Source organism: Caretta caretta, chromosome 4 (genome assembly GCF_965140235.1).
Source record: "Caretta caretta isolate rCarCar2 chromosome 4, rCarCar1.hap1, whole genome shotgun sequence".
Taxonomy (NCBI): domain Eukaryota; kingdom Metazoa; phylum Chordata; order Testudines; family Cheloniidae; genus Caretta; species Caretta caretta.
In genome coordinates this window covers 69,603,740-69,622,814 of record NC_134209.1, presented here as the reverse complement: position 1 = coordinate 69,622,814, position 19,075 = coordinate 69,603,740, and the positions used below count along the sequence as shown (strand labels likewise).

Below are 19,075 nucleotides of genomic sequence, written 5' to 3'. Positions count from 1 at the left end.
AAAGGCTTTTAGGAGTGCAGTATGAGAGGGCATAAATTCAGAAGCATTGTGGTCCAAGTCAACCAAAGCATACCTGACAACATCTTGCTTCTATGGGAGGAGAGGCTGCACCATTATCAGCTTGTCATTGAATTACCTGGGCTAGTACTGTGGCTGGAGGCCAGCAATTCTTGTACCTGTGTAAACTGCTGTTGACTCTTGCTGCTCAAGACAACAATACAACTTGTGCAATGAAACCAAATGTTTTCAGCAGAATTTCTGTACAGGAGGTTGACAGCAACTTGCTTGTTTTCACAGATGCTTCTTGGGCAAGAAGGGGCAGCATATTGGAATCAGAAGTTGCCCTGCTTCCCTGGCAGCTGTGAAGGACAATGGGCGATTGGCAGCTGGGGCACACAGGGCCAGCAGAACAGCTGCTGATGTCAGGTTAAGAGCTGGTTGCACTCGCTAAATCCAGTGGAGGAATGTGGATGAGAACATGAGGAAAGGTCAAGAAGGGGCCAACAAAGGCCTTAGTTCACAGCAGTTTTCCTTGCCAAGCTATACAAGGAGAGGTAAATGGGGGTAGGAGAGAGAGTGCAAAGAGCTTCTGGTGCCTGGGCAGCAGGGCACAGATCCCCTTTGTGCTCCCCAGGCAGGGCTGGTTTTACCATGAGGCGAACTGAGGTGGCTGCCTCAGATACCAGACTTGGGGGGGGGGGGAGGGCGCCACTAGGACCTAGAGTGTAGAAAATTGTGTCTGCTGCTGGTGCATGTGTATTCTCTCTGCTCTAGATGCACAGAGATGGTGGAGTGCTGTGCTGGAGGAAGGAGGGCACAAGAGACATAACAGGCAGGCAGGAGAAAAGGTGAGAGGGAATAACAGAAAGCAGCAGGAGCTGCAGGGAGAAAGAGGAAGAGTAGCCTCTTATGTACCTCTCTAGCACCCCCAGGAGCCTGGACTGATTAACACCAGCTTCTCAGGGAGCTTCCTCTTTCCAGCTGCTTCCCTGAACCCACTGGAGGAGAAGAGCAGTCAACTGAAGTAGCAGGAGCCAGTTAGGCCCTTAAGACGCTGATATCTTCCCTCACTCAGGCCCTGCTACCAGCCTGCTTATTTGTCCCCTTCAATTGAGTGTTGAGAGCTACTAAAGCTGGCATAGAACAGCAGTCACGAGTGAAAGAAGAAAACGCCCTTCTTGGGCAGCATTCAGAAGAAGAAAGAAAGCAAAGGAAGCTTTTCTATCTAAGCAGGAAGGAGCTCTCCTGAGATACACAGACACAAATGTTCACGGTGAGCCTTCCGGCCCCAGTGTGGATGTGTGTGGTGAGGAGATGCCTGATCTTCCAGTTCGTCAGAGTGCAGGTGACCTGGCAGTTACTGCAGCATCCATATCTCCATCTCAAAAGGGGTGTAACCATGCACATTCCTGAAGAAAAGTGTAGATCAGAGAAGAGTGTGATGGAGGCGCAAGAAACAGCTGCTGCTGAGTTTAGTTCCTTAAGTGTAGATGATCCAGGACTTTGGACCCACTTGAGCAGTAGCCTGAGGGACTTCCTTGTAGTGCATGGGCCACAGCAAGTGAAAAACTTCATGTTCCCCAAAGACAATGAAAACAGAAGTTTCCATCCAACACATTACTGGCGTGAAATCCCCAATGGTGACAAAGTGGAGAGGTCATGGCTTATGTACTCAAAAACCCAGAATGCCGCATACTGTTTTTTTGCGAACTCTTCCAGTCTATTGTTCCAGCCACATTGGGTTCTACAGGAACAAAGGACTGGAAAAATCTGGCTAGAAATTTGGCATGCCATGAGAAGGCAGGAAATCGTCAGAGAGCATTCCATAGGTGGAAAGAGCTTGAGATGAGACTAAGGTTAAAGGCCACCATAGATGATCAGCATCAAGAGAAGATTACATCAGAGTCTCTTTACTGGCAAAATGTTCTGAAAAGGCTCATTGCCATTGTGAGAATGCTTGCTACCCAAAACCCATCACTGCGTGGCACTTCAGATCAGCTGTACGTGCCAAACAGTGGAAACTTCCTTAAGATTGTGGAGCTGATGGCTGAGTTTGATGTTGTACTCCAGGAGCATCTCAGAAGAGTCACCACCCAAGAAATGTACACACACCACTACCTTGGAAAAACAATTCAAAATCAGATCATACAGTTACTGGCAACAAAAGTCAAACAGAAGATTGTGGCAGATCTGAAGTCAGCAAGATATTACTTTGTTATTCTGGACTGCCCACCTGACATCAGCCATGTGGAACAAATGACTTTAATGGTGCGTTTTGTAAAGACAACAGAACCTAGTGAAAATGTCCCTGCAATGGTGACTGTCAGAGAGCATTTTCTAGAATTTATTGACATTGATGACACTACAGGAGCTGGTATGACAAATGTGCTTCTTAAAAAGCTGGAAGATACGCGAATTGCGATAGCTGACATGAGAGGTCAGGGCTACGATAATGGTGCCAATGTGAGAGGAAAGAACAGGAGTGCAGACACGGATCTGAGAGTTAAACCCTCAAGCTTTTTTTGTCCCATGCAGTTCTCATTCATTGCAGTGCTCAGCTTCTACTGAGGCTGCTGAATTTTTTAATATAATTCAAAGCATCTATGTATTTTTCTCTGCATCAACTCATCGATGGCAAATTTTGAAGCAACATCTGAGAACATCCTCTCTGATGCTGAAACCACCGAGTGCCACACGATGGGAAAGGTGAGTGGAGGCGATAAAGCCTATCAAACACCAAACTGGGAAGTTAGATGATGCCATAGGTGCCATTATAGAGGATAATGTTATGACAGGAACCCTTTGTGGGAGAACAGTGGCAGAGGGAAATGGAATCACCAGAAACATACATAACTTCAAATTTCTGTGTGGCTTAGTGTTGTGGCATGACATACTGTTTGAAATAAATGTTGTAAGCAAGAGACTCCAAGGTGTTGACCTTGATATATCTGGAGCAATGGAACAACCAGACAAAATAAAATCATACCTACAGTCTTACCGGTCAGATGAGGGATTTCAAAATGTCCTGAAGAGTGCACAGAAGTTGGCAGAGGAACTTCACACTGAAGTTATTTTCTCACCCATTCAAGAATACAAGAATCACTGAAGAAGAAGACATTTTGATTACGATGCATGGGATAATCCCGTAAGGGATCCCCAAACAACAATTCAAAGTTGAATTCTTTAACCAGGTGCTAGATTGTGCAATACAGTCAGTTGAAGAACTTTTCATGCAGCTCAAGGAACACAGCAGTATATTTGGGATGTATGATATTCCAAAACTCCTCACTATACCTGAAGAAGACCTACATCACCAATGCAGGGCACTAGAGACAGTGTTGACACATGATGACATGTGCGATATTGATGCAAGTGATTTAGGTGATGAATTGAAAGCCCTTTCAAGATACATTTCAGCAGGATCAACTCCAAAGGGTGTTCTGGAATATATGTGCACAAATAAGATGACCACCCTCTTTCCAAATGCTTTTGTTGTTCTGCGCATACTTCTAACGCTTCTTGTAACAGTTGCCAGTGGACAAAACAGCTTCTCCAACCTGAAGTTAATAAAAACACATCTACGCTCCACAATCTCTCCACAATGACACAGGAGAAGCTGGTCAGCCATGCAGCCATCTCAATACATCATGAGCTGACCCAGACTGTGGACCTTCAGGAGCAGGTCAAATCTTTGCAACCAAGAAGGCATGGAAAGCACCACTTTACTGATTTAAACAGATAAAAATGCCAGACAAGAAAAGTTACATTTGCTGTTAAGGCATTTGAAAGTTGTGTTACTTAAAATTTTTGACAGGTTTCAGAGTGACAGCCGTGTTAGTCTGTATTCGCAAAAAAAAAAAAAGAGTACTTGTGGCACCTTAGAGACTAACCAATTTATCTGAGCATGAGCTTTCGTGAGCTGTAGCTCACGAAAGCTCATGCTCAAATAAATTGGTTAGTCTCTAAGGTGCCACAAGTACTCCTTTTTTTTTTAAAATTTTTGAACAAGGCATTTTAAGCTGTTAATTCTCCCTTATTGGGGTAGGTAGCAGAGCAGTACCATGAGAGGAGTAGAACAGGAAGAAGGCAGAATTGAGACCTTTCAAAGTTTTGGCCCAAGCAAGGGGGTATGGGGGCGTCATTTGAGCTCCCCGCCTCAGGTGCCAAAATGTTGTGGGCTGGCCCTGTCCCCAGGCAGCGCTCAGCCTCTGCCTGCGTCCCAAGCCTCCCCCTGCTCCCTGTCTGAGCGCTGGGCTTTACTGCAGTAACACGCTGCTCCCCGCCAGTGGCCCCCGGAGGCCCGTCACCAGCCAGGCGTTGCCTCAATTTCCTTAGGGTTTAAGTGTCCCAATCTCCAGGGCTGCGGGTAGACGCTGCTGTGACGTCTGCTCTTTCAAGCGAGGAGCCACGGCTGCCCGAGGCTTACTGCACCCGCTCCGAGGCCACAGGGCGCACGGCTCAGCCTGGGGTCCCCTCGGCTTCCGCCCAGCCCCGCTAGTCACCTCCCGGGGCAGCTGCCCTTGGAACAGCGGGGGTTAAACTTCACCCAGAGCCGATTCCTCCGCCAGCAGCCCGGCACCGAGCGGGTTAATCCCCGCTCAGCGCTTTGGCTGCGGCTGGGTCTCTGCGCTCAGGCTCCTCCCCCTTGTCCTGGCCTGAACCATCCAGCAACAGCGATACCTGCTCCGCGCCACCTTGTCCTTCTCTGATGTCATCGCCGTGCGCCGGCAGAGAGGTGGGGGCTGTTGCCTGGTTACGCCTGTCATCCCCATGCGCCGCCGTCCTTTTCCCCCCCCTCCTCCAGCACCAATCGCTCTGGGTGAGACACAGAAAACAAGCGGATCCGAGGCGCGAGCTGCAGCCCGGACCGGCCTCCCCAGCGCCCCCTCCCGCCACAGCCGTGGGGCTCCGGCCGAAGCGGTAACGGGCACCCACGCGTGGCGGCTGCCGCCGGCCTCTGCCTGCGGAGCGCCCCGCGCAGAGACTCACACATGCCTGAGACCAGAGTGGGAGCGGCGCTGAGCCCGGCCGCCTGGGTTCCCCGCGCTGCCTGGCTGGGGCCCTAGCAGCGCCCCGGCCGCTGGAGCCGGTCCGGCGGCTCCCGGTGCCCGAGTGTATGAGAGGAAGCGCGGAAAGGGGGCCGCGGCCCGAGCCACTCGCCTCCTCTCCCGGACGGCAGCAGCAGAGAGACCGGCCCGGGGGGAAGCGAGGGGGCAGCGAGGAGGCGGCGGCTCCATGTGAAGAGACCCGGACACGCACGTGAACCGCCGAGCAGCCCCCCGGAGCCGGGAGGTAGCGAGAGGGATTCGGGAACGCGGCAGCCGAGGGGGCTGGACCCGTCTCTCACTAAAGTTTCCCGGACACGCGGTGTCTCTCGGGACCTGGCGTCCAACTTGCTGTGAAGCCTTAGAGCCCCCGCAGGGAAGTGGATCCCCCTGTTCCGGGCGCAAGCGTGAGCTTTAGCCGCACCCTGTATCACCGGTAGCGTGTCTGCTACAGCCAGAGAGCCAAAGGAGGGAAACTTAACCCGCCGCAGCTGCTGTTGCTCCTAAGGTGAGTGAGGGTTGAGGGGGTCGGAGGGGGGGTCCAGTTCTGCTGGTCTCTGCTCCGCGCCGCTGATGACTTTTCAGGTGAAACACGCGGATGCAAAGATTTGTACCCCCCATGAGCATGGGCTGGGGACTAAGTGGGAGCATGTGGCTCCGTCCCTTCTGGCGGGGCGGGGGCGCACCATCATCGTAGCAGCCCCGCGCGAGGTATCCCGTGTTTCACATGCGCCTCACGTTGCCGGGAACTTTGCACGGTCTGCTGAGCTAAGTGACCCTCCCGAGAGTGCGGCTCTTCTTGCCTCTGCGAGAGAGAGACACTGTAGGGAAATCCTTATGTTAAGTCAATTCCTATCCGGATACTTTTCACCTTCAGATTTAAGCAGCCTCGGCTTTGTAAAGAGTTACTACAGTGAGAGGGGTTGATAGCGTCCAATCAAAAAACGAGTCTGGAAATTAGTTCCCATTTGAAACTTGTACGTCTCGCTTTGTACTTGCTGCAGCAAGGAACAGCAGAGAATGATACTGAAGTCTTGAACAAAGACCAAGTTTTTTTTAAGCTACTTTGAACCTCCTTCCATTCACTATTGTTCTATGTTAAATCTTAAGAGCTTAACAGAACTTTACTTGTGCTTTATCAGAATGTCTTGTACACCAGAACTGAAAAATACAAGCATCTTTAAAAGCCACAATATTTTAGTGGAGGGATTTTCTAACTCTTTTAGGGTGGGATTCATCTTAATAGAGAGATTGTGGATTCTTTTCTATGCACAGTTGCATAACATCCCTCTGGAAACTGTTGTAATTGCTTGCATGGAAAAGTAATATTAGGAAAGTACTTAATGCATTTTAGCTGGGTTTTAACACAGTTTAGCAGCTGGAAATAAGAAGGAAGAGCCAGCACCATGTGTCTAGTCATCTCTCCTCACAGTACGGTCAGGTGCTCCATGGGTCTCAGTTTGGGAATCCTATGCTGGGTATTGAGTCTTAGTATACAGAGTGTTTTTATATTGCTACATACAAGTTACTGAAAAGGATCTGGTGGCTTGAGAAGCATATCTTCAACCTCATTAGCCAGCAGTTAAAGTTGCTGCTAAATTAAATAAATAACATTTTATCCCACCATACAGGCTTTGAAAAATGCAAATCACTTTACATTCTGCCTTATGGAGAACTGCATGCTGTACATATGAGTTTCAGAGTAATAGCCATGTTAGTCAGTATTCGCAAAAAGAAAAGGAGTACTTGTGGCACCTTAGAGACTAACTAATTTATTTGAGCATAAGCTTTTGTGAGCTACAGCTCACTTCATCGGATGCATACTGTGGAAACTGCAGAAGACATTATATACACAGAGACCATGAAACAGTACCTCCTCCCACCCCACTCTCCTGCTGGTAATAGCTTATCTAAAGTGATCGCTCTCCTTACAATGTGTATGATAATCAAGTTGGGCCATTTCCAGCACAAATCCAGGGGGCGGAGGGTGAGAAAACCTGGATTTGTGCTGGAAATGGCCCAACTTGATTATCATACACATTGTAAGGAGAGCGATCACTTTAGATAAGCTATTACCAGCAGGAGAGTGGGGTGGGAGGAGGTACTGTTTCATGGTCTCTGTGTATATAATGTCTTCTGCAGTTTTCACAGTATGCATCCGATGAAGTGAGCTGTAGCTCACAAAAGCTTATGCTCAAATAAATTGGTTAGTCTCTAAGGTGCCACAAGTACTCTTTTTCTTCATATGAGTTTGGTTTGTCTAAATTGGGCTTACACATAGACTGTATGCAAACCAAGAACATTTGTAACTACCGTTTGAATGGTATTTCAGATCTAGTTTCAGAATTAATAACATTGGAATAACACTGGTGCCTGCATCTGTTTATAGGGTATTTTTCCTAGCTGTCTTTCTGAAAGAGAAAAAGGAAAACCTTTAAGTTTATCTGACACTTCTAACTGAATGGAGAATAAACTGCGTGACCAACTTTATCTAGATTTATTTTTAGAGTGTTGTTGAATTCCCTCCTATGTTTCCCTCCAATCAGCTTTTACTTTCTCCTCTTTCAATCCTACATTGCAGCGGCTGACCTTCCATCAGAGAGGAATGTATAGGATTCCCTCTGGATCTATTATATAGTGCCTTTATATTAACACTCCAAAAATTGTCATGCTTTTTGTCAAAAAACTTTATATTTCTAATATCACTGTGAGCTAGGATTACTTCAACCGAAAGATTAGAGAGAGAAATACCTTGATCTGTTTTTTTCAGTTTGTTTGCTCTAAGCATTTGACAGCACTACATGTATACCTACTGTACTTGTATAGTCAGTTTCTCCACTTGTTTAAAGATCTTTCACCAGGAAGAGAGAGACACTTTCAAAAGGTTTCAGAGTAGCAGCCGTATTAGTCTGTATCCGCAAAAAGAAAAGGAGTACTTGTGGCACCTTAGAGACTAGTCTCTCTAAGGTGCCACAAGTACTCCCTTCCTTTTTACTCTTTAAAAAGTGATTGTAAAACCTAAAAAATTGCTGGGGTACTTGAAAAATACTAGAAATTTCTTAACTCCTTTTTTTTTTTTTTTTGAGACAAAGTCACCTTGAGGTGTGCAATACTTTCTTAAACAACAGGAGCATGGGTACAACACTCACTGCATTAAGGACACGCAAGAATTGAGTGATGCCTCAACAACACTCCCAGCTTCTGCTGACTTACAGGGCCAAGGTACCAGAAGTTGAATGAGTTTCCTTCAGTGTAGAGGATTAATAGGATAGTCCAGGGATCAGCAACCTGCGCATGCATGCCAAAGGCGGCACGTGAGCCAATTTTTACTGGCACGCTGTTGCCAGCCGGAGTCCTGGTCACTGGCCCCACTCAGCCCGCTGCCTGCATGGGTGAACAGAACCACAGGCCAGCAGCAGGCTGAGCGGGGCCGGCGGCCAGGACTCTGCCGGCAGGAGCCGGCGGACGGAACTCCAGACTGCTGCCGGTCTGGAGTTCCGGCTGCCGGCCCCTTGCCAGCCGGGGTCCCGACCCTGCTCAGCCGGCTGCAGGCCTGGGTGAACGGAACCCCTGGCCGGCAGCAGGCTGAGCGTGGCCGGCGACTGGGACCCCGGCTGACAGGAGCCGGCAGAACCCCAGACTGGCAGCGGGTGAGCCACTGCTGGTCTGGGGTTCTGTCTGCCACCATGCTCAGTCCGCTGACGGTCTGGGGTTCCGGCCGCCAGCCCCTTGCCAGCTGCGGTGCCGGCCATTGGCCCAGCTCAGCCTGCTGTCGGCCTGGGATACCAGCTGCCGGCCCCACTCACCTCGCTGCTGGTCTGTGGTTCCAGCCGCCTGGTCCCCTGCCAGCCGGGGTCTTGGCCGCCGGCCCACTCAGCCTGCTGCCAGTCTGGGGTTCCGTGGCGGGCCCCTGTAAATGTAAAATTTATTACTGGCATGTGAAACCTTAAATTAATGAAGACTTCTCAAAGGTTGCCGACCCCTGGGATAGTCAGTGCCTTTTCATAATTAATTTATACATGTGCTTAAAGCAACATGTTATTGTCAGATTGAACTAAACCATTTCAACTTCCTTTGACATAAAGCTGTGTCAATATCCTGAATCCAAATTAAATTTAATTTCCTTTCTTTCATTATTGTCACGCTCTTTATAGCACCTTTTTGCAATGGTCAGATTGTTAGCTGTATTTTTTTTTAAATTGCATATTCTTCTGCGTGGTCCATGCTCATAAACATCTTGATTATTCTGTGAAATCATTATTAATAAAATGAATTTATTTATTTAACAAAACTGAAAATTACTTGGATTTTTAGCTTCTTGGGTTGTCTTAACTTTTTAATTCCTCCCTACTGTGCACCCACTGCTTTCTGATAGTCTTGGTACTGTGCTGGCTTTCTCTTTTTAAATTAAATTTGAAAGCTGTTAGAAAAAGGAGGGTGTGAGAGGTCACATGGTAGGTCTGTCAACTTCAACAATGTCTGCAATTTTTTTTTTGGTTGGCTTTTAAAAAAAAGAAAAAAGCTTATAACAACACATGAAACATCACCACTCAGGGTACTCCAATCCTGAATTTAATCTAATATTTGGGCACACTGGCTGTTACTCTTCAAAACATATCCACTAACTGAATTTATATATGTAGTACTTGCATATCTGAAATCAACATGAAGCCCTTGAAGATACCTGAACATCTATAACACTTTTGTGTGAGTGTATACACAACTTCATTTTAGACAAGGAGGAAACAGTTCAGTTGGTGGTGGTGGTGTCTAACAGATAGAGCAAACATTGCATTTTAATTTCATTTCCTGTAAATAAGCTAATTGTCCGATGGGATATTAGATGGGGTGGGATCTGAGTTACCCAGGAAAGAATTTTCTGTAGTATCTGGCTGGTGAATCTTGCCCGTATGCTCAGGGTTTAGCTGATTGCCATATTTGGGGTTGGGAAGGAATTTTCCTCCAGGGCAGATTGGAAGAGGCCCTGGAGGTTTTTCGCCTTCCTCTGTCGCATGGGGCACGAGTCACTTGCTGGAGGATTCTCTGCTCCTTGAAGTCTTTAAACCACGATTTGAGGACTTCAGTAGCTCAGACATAGGTGAGAGGTTTTTCACAGGAGTGGGTGGGTGAAATTCTGTGGCCTGCGTTGTGCAGGAGGTCAGACTAGATGATCATAATGGTCCCTTCTGACCTTAGTATCTATGAATCTACATGCTGGGAAGCATTGTTTTAATGAGTTTAGTAAATTCATGAAAGATGATGGAACCCCTGGATTGAAGTCTCCTGTTTATTCACAAAACAGATAAATTGTGAGCAGTGGCAGTGCGAACTTCTACTAACTGACTTTGCTTCACTTCTGACTTCTTAGGATTGAAGCCTCTACTTTTTCGGTTCTAGGTCTCTCTGTGACTACCACAAAGTGTGCCAATTATGATAGATATTTTTGAGATCAACCTGTGGAACTCTTTGCCAGAGGATGTTGTGAAGACCAAGACTATAGCAGGGTTCAAAAAAGAACTAGATAAATTCATGGAGGACAGGTTCATCACTGGCTATTAGCCAGGATGGTCAGGGATGGTGTCCCTAGCCTCTGCTTGCCAGAAGCTGGGAATGGGTGATAAGGAATGGATCACTTGATGATTACCTCTTCTGTTCATTCCTTCTGTGCCACTGTCAGAATACAGGATACTGGGCTACATGAACCTTTGGTCTCACCCAATATGGCCGTTCTTATGAGATATGATCATCTGTTTGGTATTCTTAGTCCAGTTCCTAGGGAACAAATTTTCATTTTACAAAGGCCAGCAAATTTAAGGTACTACATAAACAAATTATCCATCACAAAGCAGCTCTTCTCTCTTTGCTTTAGCTCCATGTGCAGATCTTGATGGATCTGCAAAGAAGTGTAGCAGCAGCTAGAAAATTCATTACTCACATCAAAAATACACAGTTCCTTCTTTAGAAAGCTTTTCTGCCTAGGTGTCAAGATGGAAAATTATGGCCTTACTGGCATAAATGTGTGGTTTGAAGGAACTTGAGATGGATTTAGGGGGAAAAAAATGCTCTCTTGAATTATAAAATGGTCTGGGGAAAAATGTGAAATGTCACACTTGAAAGAAATATTTTGATTTATATTGCATTCTGGCTTGCTATTTTTGTGGGGTGAAAGGGAAAGATACTCTGTCAGTGGTTCTTTCCAACAAGACCAGTGTTAATCATATACCAACATATAGTGTAGAAGTAAGCGTTTTTTGTGTCTACCATATCTGGTTCTGGTTGTCAGTCCACGTCTGTCTTTTGCCTCTTCCCCTTCTGTCAGATTTAAACAAAAATGATTACAGGTCTAGAAAACATGACCTATGATGGAAGATTGAAAAAATTGGGTTTGTTTAGTCTGGAGAAGAGAAGACTGAGGGGGGACATAACAGTTTTCAAGTGCATGGAAGGTTGTTAAAAGGAGGAGGGAGAAAAGTTATTCTCTTTAACCTCTGAAGGTAGGACAAAAAGCAATGAACTTAAATTGCAGGAGGGCAGTTTAGTTTGGACATTAGGAAAAACTTCCTGACTGTCAAAGTGGTTAAACACTGCAATAAATTGTCTTGGGAAGTTTGGAATCTCCGTCACTGGAGGTTTTTAAGAGCTTTAGACAAACACCTAAGGGGTGGTCTAGATCAGTGGTTCTCAACCTATTTATCATTGTGGGCTGCATTCAACACTACCTGTATGGCGCTGAGGATGTCACATGGGCAGCAGTTCTGTGCTTGATTGGGCCGCAGGTTGAGAACCACTGGTCTAGATAATACTTATTCTTGCCTTGAGGGCAGGGGACTGGACTAGAATACCTTTCAAGGTCTCTTCCAGTCTTACGATTCTATGATTTTAATTTAGGTCAGCATAGTAACTGTGTTCTTCCTCTGTTGTTGTTTTTAGATAGAAACAGCAGGTTTTAAAAAGCTTAGCCAACAAAATTATGATCTAGAAATATGTAAGGTGAGCAGGGGACAGATGTGTGTAATATAAACTTATTTATATAACGTGCCCAAAGGAAGTTAAAAGAACACTTTTAGGGTTGCAAAGTAAAGCACTCAGAAGATAGGAAATGCCAGAATTAAGGTTTCCTGTACAACCTTAATTTTACCTGGCTTGTGGCCTCAGTTTCTGCCCCAGCTCCAAGTTGGCTTGCCCAGCCATTCTCATTGTCCCCCTTTCCTCGTTCCCAACTCTCATTTCCCTTTCCCTCTAGCTGCCTCCTCTTTCCCTGCCTCTCCCCCCACCCCAGCTCTTGTTTCCAATCTACTTCCCCAACCTCCTTTCCTCCTGCAGGTCTGGATCTTGTTCCCTCAGCATTTGAATCAGACCGCTTTCTCCTCTACTGTGCTAGGGACCAGTAGGGGAGACAGTCTCCTTGCTCTCTGAGATCAGGTGCCCATACCTGCCCAGCACAGTGTGTAGCAGCCTGCAGCTGCATTTGTAGGGAAGGTCTTGCAGAGCCCCAGGCTGAAGCATGCCTATTGCGGACAGAATTCTCGAGATTTGTCTTTTAAGCTCTAGCAAGTCTCTGCTGAGTATGTGCAAACTGATTTTTTTTCAAAAGGTTTAAAACATGGTCAAATTTGGGCCATTTTCTCAGGGGCGACAAATGGCACATCCCTGACAGAAAAGCCACACTTCTGCCAAATTTCAAGTCCCTGCTCCAAAGCATGGGGGTGTTAGAGCTGTTCAAAGAAAAGGTCACTAGAATTTTGTAACATGAACAAAGCAATGTTTTTCCTTAGCCTTGCTTTTGGGAATGGCTTAACCATTTTGACTGAAATTTTCCAAAGACATTCAGTGAGGCAGATGCCCAGCATGGAAAATTTCAACCCAAATAGCAAAGTTATAAGCAACTAAAACCAAGGTCTTATGATGGGAAGTGTTGGGCAACTTTTGTAATAGCCAGAGCTGGTAGCACTGACTATAATTACATAAAACTTTCCAAACCCTACACTGAAATAACATAAAGATTTCAAAATCAAACCTTCATAGACGTTGCCTATTTTCATTCAGTGCATGAGGTGGATATCGCTCACTGAATTCAGTGTCGTCTTGTCCTTGTCATCTTACTCATGGCTCCAGGCCTTATTTACTGCACACTATCTAGACCCTGCACTGAATACTAACATTAATAATTTTTTCCTGGGCTTTTCTATAATGCTTATTGCCACAGTGTCAATGTGCTTTTTACAAACATTTAAAGAATTTGTGTTCAAAATACCCCTGTTTGGCAAGGTACCGCTCTTATTATTTTTATTATGATAGCACCTAGGAACTCACCAAGAACAGGACCCCATTATGCTAGGTACAATACAAACATAGAGTAAGAGACAGTCCGTGCCTCAAAGAATTTACAATATGAGTAGACAAAGACAGTCAAAGGTTAAGGAAAAGGGATATAATGCACAAGCAGAATAAACACTGCGATGATGTGCAAATGTCCTGTTTTTTGTTTTTTTTTTAAACTTCTTTTCATGGAGTTTTGTTGGGGTAGTCTTTGATAACTAGATCAAGGAAGAGAGGGGATATAGAAGCAAGTGCGGCAAGGGGTGGAAGAGGGAAGGAAGCATGGAGTGAGGCCATCAGCTCCAACCCACTTCTTCACCGTCAGAACAGAGGAGAGAATATCCAAAGTGAAAACTAGAAAGCAATCTGGCAGCATGCTGCTGAGGCTGCTTCAGTATCTAATCCTGCTGGTTTGAGGTTCTCTGGCTTCTAGGGCTGGCTTCTCGCAAGAATTTTTCTCCCCCGAGTTCTTGTGGCTTTCGGGGAGAGGGATGTGCTACACAGCTTGTAGTATTCCCAGAGATGTTCCATGGAAAAAGTAGTATGTGATCATCTGGGATCCTAGAAATCCATTTGCCACAGAAAAATGCAGAATTTGCATTTTTGCAGAGAACATTTTTTTTTTTTACATTTTTGCAAAAAAATAAAAATGTATATTAACTGTTAACTAAATTTTACTGAAAGTTAGGGTGATGGTATTTCCCAAGTGAAAATGGGACACCGCATGGGGTTGGCCCGAGCTGCTCAGGGCTGAGGCTGACAGCCCAAGCCCCAGTGGCTGGCATCTCCACTCGCTCCTCTGAACATTCCTCTGCACTGCCGAGAGGGGGCACACCCCACTTTTTTGTTTTTGTTTTTGCAAAGCTGGGCATTTGTCCCGTTTGCTCTTGCCAACTGACCATAAGGACATCCAGGATAGGGGATAAAAAGGGGACTACCCTCGCCAAAATGGGATGTATGGTCACCCTAGTTCAACTGATACTTACATATTGTGGCTAGGGAAACGAAACTTTAGTGTTTCATTTTAATTGTAGAAAAACATTGATTTTTATGGATTTTTTTTGGAGAATTTTGTTTATCACAGAAAACTAGGATCCCTGGTGATCGTGTAATTAGACTGTACAATAATGCATATGCACAAGGGGGCCGTAAGATTACACACACAGCCCAAATTTTGATATTTCCTAACTTTTGAGTGTTGGACTTCTCATCTTCAATGTTCATGTAATAGTTTTTTTTTAAAATCATTTCCTAGCTTTTTTTTTTTTTTTTTTTAAAGCAAAAATAAATTCAAGCATGTGGATCCGCACATGGATCACCAGCAAGGTCGGAACAACTACATCCACAGCACAGATTTTTACCACTAGAGCTAACAGTATAACTGGTAGCAGTAGTAGGGGTTTATCTTCAGTGTGGTCAGTGAGTAGAGGGTTTCAGAGGTATTTGTCTGACAACAGAAGAATACTGAAGTTGCGGATTGATAAATGCAAAGTAATGCACATTGGAAAACATAGTCTTAACTATACATGTAAAATGATGGGGTCTAAATTAGCTGTTACTACTCAAGAAAGAGATCTTGGTGTCATTGTGGATAGTTCTCTGAAAACATTGACTCTCTGTGCAGCAGCAGTCAAAAAAAGCTAGCTAAAGGTTGGGAATCATTAGGAAAGGGATAGATAATAAGACAGAGAATATCATATTCCTTCTATATAAATTCATGGTATGCCTACATCTTGAATACTGCATGCATATCTGGTCATCCCATCTCAAAAAAGATATATTGGAATTGGAAAAAGGTACAGAAAAGGGCAACGGAAATGATTAGGGGTATGGGACAGCTTCCATATGAGGAGAGAGTAATAAGACTGGAACTTTTCATCTTGGAAAAGAGATGACTAAGGGGGGATATGAGAGAGGTCTATAAAATCATGACTGGTGTGGAGAAAGTAAATAAGGAAGTTTTATTTACTCCTTCTCATAACACAAGAACTAGGGGCATCAAATGAAATTAATAGGCAGCAGTTTAAAACAAAACAAAAGGAAATATTTATTCACACAACATACTCTTTGCCAGAGGAACTCTTTGCCAGAGGATGTTGGGAAGGCCAAGACTATAACAAAGTTCAGAAAAGAACTGCAGTAGAACCTGAGAGTTACGAACTGACCAATTAGAACTTGGAACCAGATTTACTAAATCAGGCAGCAGGAGAGAGAGAGCGAGCAAATACAGTACAGTACTTGTTAAATGTAAACTATTTAAAAAAAGGAAAGCAGCTTTTTTCTTCTGCATAGTAAAATTTCAAAGCTATATTAAGTCAGTATTCAGTTGTAAACTTTTGAAAGAACAACCATACTGTTTTGTTCAGACTTACAAACTTTTCAGAGTTACGAACAACCTCCATTCCCTAGGTGTTTGTAATTCTGAGATTCTACTGTAGATAAGTTCATGGAGGATAGGTCCATTAATGGCTCTTTAACAAGGATGGGCAGGGATGGTGTCCCTAGCCTCTGTTTTCCAGAAGCTGGGAATGGTGGTCAGAGAATGGATCACTTGATGATTACCTGTTTTGTTTATTCCCTTTGAACCACCTGGCCAGTGTCGGAAGACAGGATACTGGGCTAGTTGGACCTTTGGTCTGACCCAGTATGGCTGTCCTTATGTAGAATTCCCAAGTTCAGTTTCAGGTTCTCAGTGGTGGTATGCTATATTGGTTACAGATCCTTCTGCCCCTATCCCCTAGCAGGTTTGAGGAAACGTGCTCCCTTCTTCTCCTCATACCTGTGTTTTCAAGTGAAGCTGCTTCCTCCTCCTTGGTGCCTGGGTTTTAGCAGTGCCTAGTGACAGTGATTGCCAGTAGCTCGGAGGATCAATAGAGAGAAAAGTCCTGCTCAGGCTCTGGGCTGGAGCATGCTCACTGCAGATGAATTTTAGGAGAATTTAGTAGTCATCCCTTACTAAGCATGTGCAAATGACAAATTTCAAAGGCCTATAACTATTGAATTTGAGTAGATTTTCACAGGGACAGTAAATTGCATTTCTCTGTTCCCAGGTTTGACCCTGCTGCTAAATTAAATCTGTGCTCCAAAGCAGGGAGATAGAGCGTCTGAAAAAATGATTGCATAATTTTTTGAAACATTGGTAAAACTATACTTTTCTGTAACTTTCTTCTGAGAAACTGCAAGAACCATTTTTGCTGAAAGATTAAAAAACAAACAAAAAACCCCAAACATGTAACAGACACCTAGCATTGAACACTTCAATCTGAACAGTTAAAGTATTTAGGGGGAGGGATAGCTCAGTGGTTTGAGCAGTGGCCTGCTAAACCCAGGGTTGTGAGTTCAACCCTTGAGGGGGTCATTTAGGGATATGGGGCAAAAATTGGTTGGATGAGTTAATTGGGGATTGGTCCTGCTTTGAGCAGGGGGTTGGATTAGATGATCTCCTGAGGTCCCTTCCAACCCTGATATTCTATGATTCTATTTTTAAGCAACTGAAAACAGGTTCTTATAATGAAAAGTGTTAGGCAATCTTAACTATAGGCGTTGTTGCCTGCTCTTGCCTATAATTACACAATCTATGCCTGTTGCACTAAACTTTGCAATACTGTTTACTTGATTTACATGTATTACATAAGTTTTCTGTTTCTGTTTTATATTCTCACAAAAGGTGTATTCTTTAAATTTGGTAACTTTATTGAATTATACTTAGATTTAATAAATCAGATTTATTCTTATTAATCAGTACTCCTGCCCCTTCACTAGTTTCTTGACTTAAGGTCCTTCGGGGAATTTCATAAGTTGACGACATGTCTGTGAGTGTTGGATCTGTATTTCTGATTTTGATGAAAGAGACTATATACTTGAATGTTATGGTGTTGGTGGCCATATAAGAATTTCGATATACAAAAGGAAATAGAGAGAACTGTCTAAGCATTTGCAGAGGCTAAGGGTATAGGATAAATTATATTATGTTTGTTCCAGATCCACTACATTTAAAAAACGTAGTATGAAAAATAGTCTGTCTAAATTCTCCATTTATAAATACTTTATAATTGCTTTCTGTTGTATTGAAGGGGTACAGTCAATTTAAAAATTACACTTCTATATGGAAAGTATGAAACCTGATCTAATGCATATAATTTAAATGTGAGCCCCTGCCAGGCCACATCATGGGAGAAGTGCTTTCTGTGCCAGGAGTGAATTAATTGGGCTTCAAATCCTGGGTGGCATGGGGAGGGGAGTGAAAAAGGCTGTTAATGTTAATTTCACTTCCAGCCCAGTGAAAATTTTGTGGGAGAAGAAGAATGGAAGTGGGGAGAGAAACTAGGCATCTAAAAGTGGATGGGGACTACATGGGGAGGTGATCTAAAAAATCACAGATAACACAATGGAATTAACTAATATGTAAAAAAGGGAGATGAAGAGGAGAAAACAACACATGGGGGGCCGGGGGAGGAAATAGGTACCACAGAACTTACATAATGGATCAAATCAGTGGTCCATCTATTCCAGTATCCTTCTGACAGTGCTACTGCCAACTGGAATCCTGTTTGGGGCAATTATTGGATAATCTGCCCCAGGTTAAGTTGGTAGTTAAAGGTTTGATTATGTCATGAAGCTTGAGGGTTCGTTATAGCAGTGGGCTAACTCCATTGTAGTTAAGGTTGAGCAGTGTTTTCTGTTTAAAGGTTGACTATTCTAAATGTTTTAAAATCTGTACTTATTCAGATTGTCTTGAAACTAACTATGCATCTTGGGGGTGAGGAGTAGGGTTAGTGGCCCAAATTTGGGGTATTTTGAGAAAAGGATTCTCCAGTAGAATCCCTTTAAAAACAAACCCCAGTATCTTACAAAATCACTTGATTCTTTTAATGGTTTTTGTGCGCATTTGAGGTTCAGACTATGACTTTAATCATCCCCCATCTGATATCAGTTGATTGACGTTACTCAGGTAGTGTATGATGCTTATTGCCCGACTGGGGAAGCAATATTGGAAAAACTATGGACCACAGAGTTTAGGTCTCCAAAATGACTTGTGCCAAAATTATTGAGTCAAAGAGACTGAAGTGTACGTGTTCTGTGCACTGAGGCAAGGACTCTATTGAAGTAAGAGAGATTCTAGGCAGACTGTTGTCACAGTGACTGTGTGGCATAGGTGCTGACTCCATGGGTGCTCTGGGGCTGGAGCACCAATGGGGAAAAAATGGTGGGTGCTAAGCACCCACCGGCAGCCCCCTATCAGTGCCTCCCGCCCGCTGGCGGGCCCTGCTGATCACTCCTCCCCCCAGCACCTACCACCTGCTGCGGATCAGCTGTTTCGCAGCATCAGGAGGTGTGTGTGTGTGTGTGTGTGGGTGAGGAGGAGCGAGGGCACAGTGTGTTCGGGATATGGCATGGAACTGGGTGGAGCAGGAAGAGGCGTGGCGGAGCGGGGATGGGAAGAAGCAGGGCAGGGGTGGGGCATTGGGGGAAGCAGTGGAGTGGGGGTGGGACTTGGGTGGATCTGGGGGGGGTAGCACCCCCCCATCAGATTAGAAAATCGGTGCCTATGCAGTGTATTGACATTAGTGAACTTGAGCTACACCATACACTGAGTTTGAGCATTGCCTGTGGCAGCTTTCAGAGATTGTGTTTTGCACATGATCCTCAATATATGTCTGCGTTATGCAGATACTCCTTTTGGAAGTTTTGCCCCAAGACCAAAAATTCTA

At 44.7% G+C, this 19,075-nt stretch overlaps 1 protein-coding gene and 1 long non-coding RNA gene across 4 annotated transcripts in view; one reads left to right on the top strand and one right to left on the bottom strand.

Moving 5' to 3' along the window:
• The window catches only part of LOC125635568 (uncharacterized), a 63,836-nt gene extending 59,014 nt beyond the window's left edge, over window positions 1–4,822 (bottom strand). Inside the window, exons 1-2 of the long non-coding RNA XR_012668107.1 lie at window positions 4,681–4,822; window positions 2,999–3,102 (exon numbers count right to left, since the gene is read on the bottom strand). This is a non-coding gene — a long non-coding RNA (uncharacterized LOC125635568). The remainder of the gene's footprint in view (window positions 1–2,998; window positions 3,103–4,680) is intronic.
• Window positions 4,823–4,829: 7 nt separating this feature from the next.
• The window catches only part of FBXW7 (F-box and WD repeat domain containing 7), a 249,601-nt gene continuing 235,355 nt past the window's right edge, over window positions 4,830–19,075 (top strand). For all 3 annotated transcript variants that reach the window (XM_048847365.2, XM_048847368.2, XM_048847366.2), the window contains exon 1: window positions 4,830–5,553. The gene's annotated coding sequence lies outside the window, so the exon portion shown is untranslated. The remainder of the gene's footprint in view (window positions 5,554–19,075) is intronic.